Below are 7,752 nucleotides of genomic sequence, written 5' to 3'. Positions count from 1 at the left end.
TGATGAGCTGCCAAATTTTTAACAACCGGTTCCCTCCTCCCTCCAAAATGTTAACAACGGGTTCCCTCCTTCCCCCCCCCGAGGGGGGGTCGTGCCCCTCATGTTCCTTGACACACACACTCTGAGACCCCTGACCCTTCCCCCCCTTCCCTGTCCCCTGACTGCCCCTTGCCACCACCCAACCCCTCCTCTCATTCTCAATGGCCCACCAGAACCCCTACCCCATACAACTACCCCTTCTCTCTGACCCTGAGTGCCCCCACCACCTCATCCAACCCTGCTCTTTCCTGACTGCTCCCCGGGATCCTTGCCCCCATTCAATCCCCCTGTTCCCTGCCCTCTGACTGCCCTGCCCCCTCCGGGGAGGTGGATTACCTACAACGATGGGAAAACCCCTCCTGTCAGCATAGGTAGTGTCTGTGCTCACACGCTGTAGTGGTGCAGCTGTGCCACTGCAGCGTTTCAAGAGTAGCCAACAAGGCCTGAAGGGTCTGAATAAGCCCAGCACCATGGGGAGAGAAGTGGTCCCCTACAGCTATCCTCTTGCTACTGTTGCTGCTCGAGGTGCCCCAACCGGCTGCCTGCTGTGCCACAGAGGAGGGAGCAGGTGCCTGCATCAGTGCCTGGTTGTGTGAACCTAAGAAAGAGCAGGACAGGAGCTGGCCTGGCTCTGCCTGAATCTAGGGCTGTGGCAATAGGAAAAGGAGGAGAAGCTGAGACCCAGCAACCAATTACAGCCAGTGGCCCTGGTTAGAGCACCCCCAGGGCTGGCTATACTGTCTCTGCCTCAGCTCTTTACTCACCCAGGCTTGCTTGCTCTGTGCCTGGCTGTTTGAGCAGCTGCAAGAAGGGACTTATTTCCCAGACCGGAAAACTACTGTTGGGGATGTTGAAATGCCAATAGTTATCCTTGGAGACCCAGCCTACCCCTTGCTCCTATGGCTCATGAAGTCATACACACGCAGCCTGGACTGTAGTAAGGAACAGTTCAACTATAGGCTGAGCAAGTGCAGAATGGTGGTAGAATGTGCATTTGGATGTTTAAAAGCTCGCTGGTGCTGTTTGCTGACTAGGTTAGACCTCAGCACTACCAATATTCCCATTGTTATTTCTGCTTGCTGTGTGCTCCATAATATTTGTGAGAGTAAAGGAGAGACGTTTATGGCTGGGTGGGAGGTTGAAGCAAATCGCCTGGCTGCCAGTTTTGAACAGACAGACACCAGTCAATTTCAAGAGCACAGGTTGCTGCACTACGCACCAGAGAGGCTTTGAAAACCAGTTTCCTGACTGGCCAGGCTACGGTGTGACAGTTGTGTGTGTTTCTCCTTGATCCAAACCCGCCCCCTTTGTTGATTTTAACTCCCTGTAAGCCAAGCACCCTCCCCCGCTTCAATGACAGCTGGCAAAGGAAATAAACCATACATTCTTTCTTTATTCATTTTTTAAAAAGGGAGCTAACTGATAAGGTATCCTGGATGGGGTAGGGTGGGGGGGGGGGAAGGGAAGGACGATGCCACATTGCTTATTGTCACCACACTACAAATCAAAACTGTTTGAATGACAGACTTCTGTTGCTTGGGCCATCCTCTGGAGTGCAGTGGCTGGGTGCCCGGAGCCTCCCCCGACCCCACACTCTTGGGCATCTGGGTGAGGAGGATATGGAACTTGAGGAGGAGGGCAGGCGGTTGTACAGTGGATGCAGTGGCAGTCTGTGCTCTTGTTGGCTTTCCTGCAGCTCCGCCAGATGCCTGAGCATGTCCGTTTGCTCCCCCATTAGCCTCAGCATTGCATCCTGCCTCTGCTCATTGTGCTCACTTAATGCTTTCCTGGACTTTGCCACTGAATGCCTCCATGCATTCAGCTGTGTCCTATCAGTGCGGGAGGACTGCATGAGCTCAGAAAACATGTCATGGCGAGTGTGGGGTTTTTTTGCCTTCTAACCTGCGATAACCTCAGGGAGGGAGATGATAGGGGGAGCATAGAAACATTTGCACCTGCAGGGGGATATAAAGGGAGAGTAAAATTTAAGATGATACATTTCTGAGAACAAAAGGGAGACTCTTTCAGAGTGAATCAAGCAATTCACAGCAGACAGCACATGTGCTTTAGGTACAAGGTCGCATTTTGCCTTTTATATTGAGCGCCTGCTGGTATGGTGACACATCACACATGACTGGGCAACAGAATCCGGTTTCCAGGCAGCCACGGTAAGCCAAAGGGTACACAGGTTTGGCTTCTAATGCCTTCATAACATGTGGGAATGTTTTCAAACTACAGCATCCTCCTTTCCCATAGCAAGCAATGCCGGTTGGGTTTGCCATTTAAAAGGAAGGGCTGTGGTTTTTGGGTGGATGTGCAGCACACATTTTCCCCACCCCTCTGTGTGGCTATTTGAGATGATCTTCTCCGCCCTCCCCCCACCGCATGGCTATTCTCAGGGATGATCCCTTTTACCCAAGCGCAAACAGCCCAGCATGAAAGGGGTCCTTTTACTGTTACTTTACAAAATATAGACCGAACGTTGCTTGAATGTGACCAAAACCCAGGACCATTTGCTGCTATGCTTTGTGCTGCAATGATTCCAGACTACTTGCTACTGGCTTGGAGTGGTAACATGTCCTACCGTGGAGGACAAAATAAGGCAGCCCTCCCCAGAAACCTTCTGCAAAGGCTTTCAGAGTACCTCCAGGAGAGCTTCATGGAGATGGCCCTGGAGGATTCCTGCTCCATCCCGAGGCGTGTTAATAGACTTTTCCAGTGGCTGTACTGGCTGCGAATGCATTCCAAGTCTTCAGGGCAAATCAAACATTAAACACTATTGCTTTTAAATCCTGTACTGTAGTTAAAAATGTGCACTCACCAGAGGGGCTGTCTCCACCTTCAGGGTCGGGGATCTCGCCTTGGGAGGGTATTGGCTCTAGGGTGATGAAAAGGTCCTGGCTGCTGGGGAGAATGGATTCATCACTTACCTGCTGCACATTCTCCTCCGCCTCCTCTTCCTCATCCACAAAATCCTCCTCCGTGTTGCGTGAGACTCCCCCTTTGCAGTTGTCCACGGACAGTGGTGGGGTAGTGGTAGGTTCCCCCCTAGAATGCCATGCAGCTGATCATAGAAGTGGCATGTATGGGGCTCTGACCCAGAGTGACCGTTTGCCTCCTTTGTCTTTTGGTAGGCTTGCCTGAGCAACTTGACTTTCATGCAGCATTGCTGTGTGTCCCTGTTGTAGCCGCTGTCCATCATGGCCTGTGCAATATTGGCATATATATTAGCATTTCTTCTTTTTGATCAGAGTTCTGCCTGCACAGATTCTTCTCCCAATACAGCAATCAGATCCAGTGTCTCCTGTTCGCTCCATGCTGGAGCTCGGTTGCGATTCTGGGGGGACTGCATGGTCACCTGTGTTGCTGAGCTCACTGTTAGAATATAGATATTCAGGCCTGTCTGCAAAGGCCTATACTTTAAGAATTTAGGTGTATTCTTATCACTTAGCTAGTTATAGAGGTATAAAAGAGAGAATCAAAATCACTGTCTGTGGAATGGTCTTCTCTTACTGTGACAGGCTAAGGCCGTCAGCTAAGATGTAGTTAGGCAGCCATAAGCTGGGAAGTGTATGGTCACATCCTCACATTCCAAACTAGTCACATTGAAATAAGGTGCTATTGGGCTATTAGGAATACAATCCTGTCCTGATATTCTTATCACCTCCAGAGAAAGGGTAGAGCCTAGAAGATGTAAAAGGAAACTTAGTTTAATAGCATCCTGTCTGGCAAGAACTCACTTATCAATAGACACAGCTGGAAAACCCTTATGTCTGTATAGATGTAGTTGTGAAATCCTCACTTCTGTATTGTTTTGTATGTTTATTTGCATGGTCTCTGTCTGATTCCGTAATTTCTGTCTGCTGTATAATTAATTTTGTTGGGTGTAAACCAATGAAGGTGGTGGGATATAATTGGTTAAATAACCATGTTACAATATGTTAGGATTGGTTAGTTAAATTTCAGTAAAATGATTGGTTAAGGTATAGCTAAGCAGAACTCAAGTTTTACTATATAGTCTGCAGTCAATCAGGAAGTGGGGTGGGAAATGGGAACAGGGACTGGGGATGGGGGAATTGGGATCATTTTTTGCTAACGGGGGAAACAGGGACACAGGCAAGGCTTTGTGGTGTCAGAACCGGGAAGGGGGACTAAGGAAGGAAGCTGCAATCATGCTTGCCGGAAGTTCACCCCAATAAACATTGAATTGTCAGCGCCTTTGGACTTCAGGTATTGTTTCTCTCTGTTCCTGCGAGAAGGACAAGGGAAGTAAGAGGGGGAAGGAATAAGCCCCTTGTTTGACCAGTTTGATTTGGGAGTGCTTTGTTCCAGCTGGGCCTGACTGTTATAAAAAGGCAGTCAGCTGCGAACCAGCTGAGCAGCGAACAGCAGAGAGGCAAACAGAAGGAGTTTGCCTGGGATTTCGCCTGGAGAGAGCTCTTAGAAGGAGCTCTTAGAAGGACCATGGATGCTGAGCGATCTGCCGTTGTGACCTGCACAGGATGCGCCATGTTTGTCTTCCTTCCACAGGATAGGAGCGACTTTGTCTGTACAAAGTGCAAGCTGATCTCCATCTTGGAAGAGAAGATTCAAGGTCTGGAGAAACGAATAACAACCCTGCGTTCCATAAAAGAAAATGAGGATTTCCTGGATAGATGTCAGGATCAGCTGCAGCGGGCACAATGTTCTGAAGATTCAGAGCAGGTTATGCAGCGGGGACAGAAGGCCAGTGAGGATAAGTGGCGGCATGTGACTTCCAGAAAGGGAAAGAGTACCAGAAACATCCACGTACCAGAAACACAGATACAGGTGAGCAACCGTTTTCATGTTCTCTCCACAGGTACTAGTGCAGAGAGTGGAGTGGATGATACACCTGAGGGAACAGAGCAGAAGGAGACTCCACGGATTGGAAGGCATGAGATGCGTCGTCCTAGGGATGGGGGTTCCACGACCACCACTCCCAGGAGGAGGAGGAAGGTGGTGATGGTTGGGGACTCTCTCCTCAGGGGGACTGAGTCATCTATCTGCCGCCCTGACCGGGAAAACCGAGAGGTGTGCTGCTTGCCAGGGGCTAGGATTCATGATGTGACGGAGAGACTGCCGAGACTCACCAAGCTCTCGGATCGCTACCCCTTCCTGCTTCTCCACGTGGGCACCAATGATACTTCCAAGAATGATCTTGAGCGTATCACTGCAGACTACGTGGCTCTGGGAAGAAGGATAAAGGAGTTTGAGGCGCAAGTGGTGTTCTCGTCTATCCTCCCTGTGGCAGGAAAAGGCCAGGGTAGAGACCGTCGAATCGTAGAAATCAATGAATGGCTATGCAGATGGTGTCGGAGAGAAGGGTTTGGATTCTTTGACAATGGGATGGTCTTCTAAGAAGAAGGATTGCTAGGCAGAGATGGGCTCCACCTCACAAAGAGAGGGAAGAGCATCTTTGCAAGCAGGCTGGCTAACCTAGTGAGGAGGGCTTTAAACTAGGTTCACCGGGGGAAGGAGACCAAAGCCCCAAGGTAAGTGGGGAAGTGGGATACCGGGAGGAAGCGCAAGCAGGAGACTGCAAGAGGGGAGGACTCCTGTCTCAGACCGAGAAAGCGGGACAATCAGCGAGTTATTTTAAGTGCCTATACACAAATGCAAGAAGCCTGGGGAACAAGCAGGGAGAACTAGAAGTCCTGGCACAGTCAGGGAATTATGATGTAATTGGAATAACAGACTTGGTGGGATAACTCACATGATTGGAGTACTGTCATGGATGGATATAAACTGTTCAGGAAGGACAGGCAGGGCAGAAAAGGTGGGGGAGTTGCGTTGTACGTAAGAGAGCAGTATGACTGCTCAGAGCTCCAGTATGAAACTGCAGAAAAACCTGAGTGTCTCTGGATTAAATTTAGAAGTATGAACAACAAGGGTAATGTCGTGGTGGGAGTCTGCTACAGACCACCGGACCAGGGGGATGAGGTGGACGAGGCTTTCTTCCAGCAACTAACAGAAGTTGCTAGATCACAGGCCCTGGTTCTCATGGGTGACTTTAATCACCCCGATATCTGCTGGGAGAGCAATACAGCAGTGCACAGACAATCTAGGAAGTTTCTGGAAAGTGTAGGGGACAATTTCCTGGTGCAAGTGCTGGAGGAACCAACTAGGGGAAAAGCTCTTCTTGACCTGCTGCTCACAAACAGGGAAGAAATAGTAGAGGAAGCAATAGTGGATGGGAACCTGGGAGGCAGTGACCATGAGATGGTCGAGTTCAGGATCCTGACACAAGGAAAAAGGGAAAGCAGTAGAACAGAGACCCTGGACTTCAGAAAAGCAGACTTCGACTCCCTCAGGGAACTGATGGGCAAGGTCCCCTGGGAGAATAACATGATGGGGAAAGGAGTCGAGGAAAGCTGGCTGTATTTCAAAGAAACCTTATTGAGGTTGCAGGAACAAACCATCCCGATGTGTAGGAAGAAAAGTAAATATGGCAGGCGACCAATTTGGCTCAACAGTGAAATCCTTGCTCGTCTTAAACACAAAAGAACAGCTTACAAGAAGTGGAAGATTGGACAAATAACCAGGGAGGAGTATAAAAGTATTGCTCAGGCATGCAGGTGTGAAATTAGGAAGGCCAAATCACACTTGGAGTTGCAGCTAGCTGGAGATGTTAGGAGTAACAAGAAGGGTTTCTTTAGGTATGTTAGCAACAGGAAGAAAGTCAAGGAAAGTGTGGGCCCCTTGCTGAATGAGGGAGGGAACCTAGTGACAGAGGATGTGGAGAAAGCTAGTGTACTCAATGCTTTTTTTGTCTCTGTCTTCACAGACAAGGTCAGCTCCCAGACAGCTGCACTCTGCAGCACGGTATGGGGAGGAGGTGACCAGCTCTCTGTGGAGAAAGAAGTAGTTCGGGGCTATTTAGGAAAGCTGGACGAGCACAAGTCCATGGGGCCGGATGCGCTGCATCCGAGGGTGCTAAAGGAGTTGGCCGATGAGATTGCAGAGCCATTGGCCATTATCTTTGAAAAATCATGGCAATCGGGGGAGGTCCCGGATGACTGGAAAAAAGCTAATGTAGTGCCCATCTTTAAAAAAGGGAAGAAGGAAGATCCAGGGAACTACAGGCCAGTCAGTCTCACCTCAGTCCCTGGAAAAATCATGGAACAGGTCCTCAAGGAATCAATCCTGAACCACTTAAAGGACGAGAAAGTGATCAGGAACAGTCAGCATGGATTCACCAAGGGCACGTCATGCCTGACTAACCTAATTGCCTTCTATGACGAGATAACCGGCTCTGTGGATGAGGGGAAAGCAGTGGATGTACTATTTCTGGACTTTAGCAAAGCTTTTGATACAGTATTCTTGCCAGCAAGTTAAAGAAGTATGGGCTGGATGAATGGACGGTAAGGTGGATAGAAAACTGGCTAGATGGTCGGGCTCAACGGGTAGTGATCAATGGTTCCATGTCTAGTTCGCAGCCGGTATCAAGTGGAATGCCCCAAGGGTCGGTGCTGGGGCCGGTTTTATTCAATATCTTCATTAACGATCTGGAGCATGGTGTGGACTGCACCCTTAGCAAGTTTTCAGATGCCACTAAACTGGGAGGAGTGGTTGATACACTGGAGGGTAGGGCTAGGATACAGAGGGACCTAGACAAATTAGAGGATTGGGCCAAAAGAAATATGATGAGGTTCAACAAGGACAAGTGCAGAGTCCTGCACTTAGGACGGAAGA

This window comes from Mauremys reevesii, linkage group 9 (genome assembly GCF_016161935.1).
Source record: "Mauremys reevesii isolate NIE-2019 linkage group 9, ASM1616193v1, whole genome shotgun sequence".
NCBI lineage: Eukaryota > Metazoa > Chordata > Testudines > Geoemydidae > Mauremys > Mauremys reevesii.
This window is presented reverse-complemented; position numbering follows the sequence as displayed.